Source organism: Polypterus senegalus, chromosome 5, assembly GCF_016835505.1.
Source record: "Polypterus senegalus isolate Bchr_013 chromosome 5, ASM1683550v1, whole genome shotgun sequence".
Taxonomy (NCBI): domain Eukaryota; kingdom Metazoa; phylum Chordata; class Cladistia; order Polypteriformes; family Polypteridae; genus Polypterus; species Polypterus senegalus.
The window spans coordinates 10,762,071-10,763,115 of NC_053158.1; the positions used below are offsets into that span (position 1 = coordinate 10,762,071).

Here is a 1,045-nt window from a genome sequence, read left to right on the forward strand (position 1 = left end):
GTTATTTACTATTTGGTGTTAGAAATTAAGCCTCTGATCTTTCTGTACTATATGCTTCTTTTACATGTTCAGAAAGTATTCAGTATACACTTTATTTTGTCGTAGGTGTAATTTTAACCCTTAAACCGCCACATACTTGGGGGGGTTAATGCACCTCTGGACGCCAAATACTTTTTTGCTGCATTTTTTAAGTAAATATCACAATTCACAAAGAAAAAGTGAAATTTTAATGGAACACATTTTTTTTTTCATGCAAAGAGCATCACAATGACTGCAACACTGATCATTTTACACACTGCTAATGAACTATAAAAACTGTTTAAAAAAAAACTACTGGAAAAATATGTACAAGGTGCAAGTGAAAGTAGTGCATTCAGTAAAACTACTTTATGCTACTTTTACTACTTAACCTTCGATAGCTCAGTTGGTAGAGTGGAGGACTGTAGAGGAGATGACGGGGTTATCCTTAGGTCGCTGGTTCGATTCCGGCTCGAAGGACGGCTGTTTTTGTGAGTTTCCCCTTGACATTAATAAAGTATCTATCTATCTATCTATCTATCTATCTATCTATCTATCTATCTATCTATCTATCTATCTATCTATCTATCTATCTATCTACAGTGGTGTGAAAAACTATTTGCCCCCTTCCTGATTTCTTATTCTTTTGCATGTTTGTCACACAAAATGTTTCTGATCATCAAACACATTTAACCATTAGTCAAATATAACACAAGTAAACACAAAATGCAGTTTTGAAATGATGGTTTTTATTATTTAGGGAAAAAAATCCAAACCTACATGGCCCTGTGTGAAAAAGTAATTGCCCCCTGAACCTAATAACTGGTTGGGCCACCCTTAGCAGCAATAACTGCAATCAAGCGTTTGCGATAACTTGCAATGAGTCTTTTACGGCGCTCTGGAGGAATTTTGGCCCACTCATCTTTGCAGAATTGTTGTAATTCAGCTTTATTTGAGGGTTTTCTAGCATGAACCGCCGTTTTAAGGTCATGCCATAGCATCTCAATTGGATTCAGGTCAGGACTTT

At 36.0% G+C, this 1,045-nt stretch overlaps 1 non-coding gene across 1 annotated transcript; it reads left to right on the forward strand.

Moving 5' to 3' along the window:
* The first annotated feature begins 409 nt into the window (after positions 1–409).
* trnay-gua lies at positions 410–498 on the forward strand. Its single transcript is given in 2 exon segments — positions 410–446; positions 463–498. It is a non-coding gene; the product is annotated as a tRNA-Tyr (tRNA).
* Positions 499–1,045: the final 547 nt, after the last annotated feature.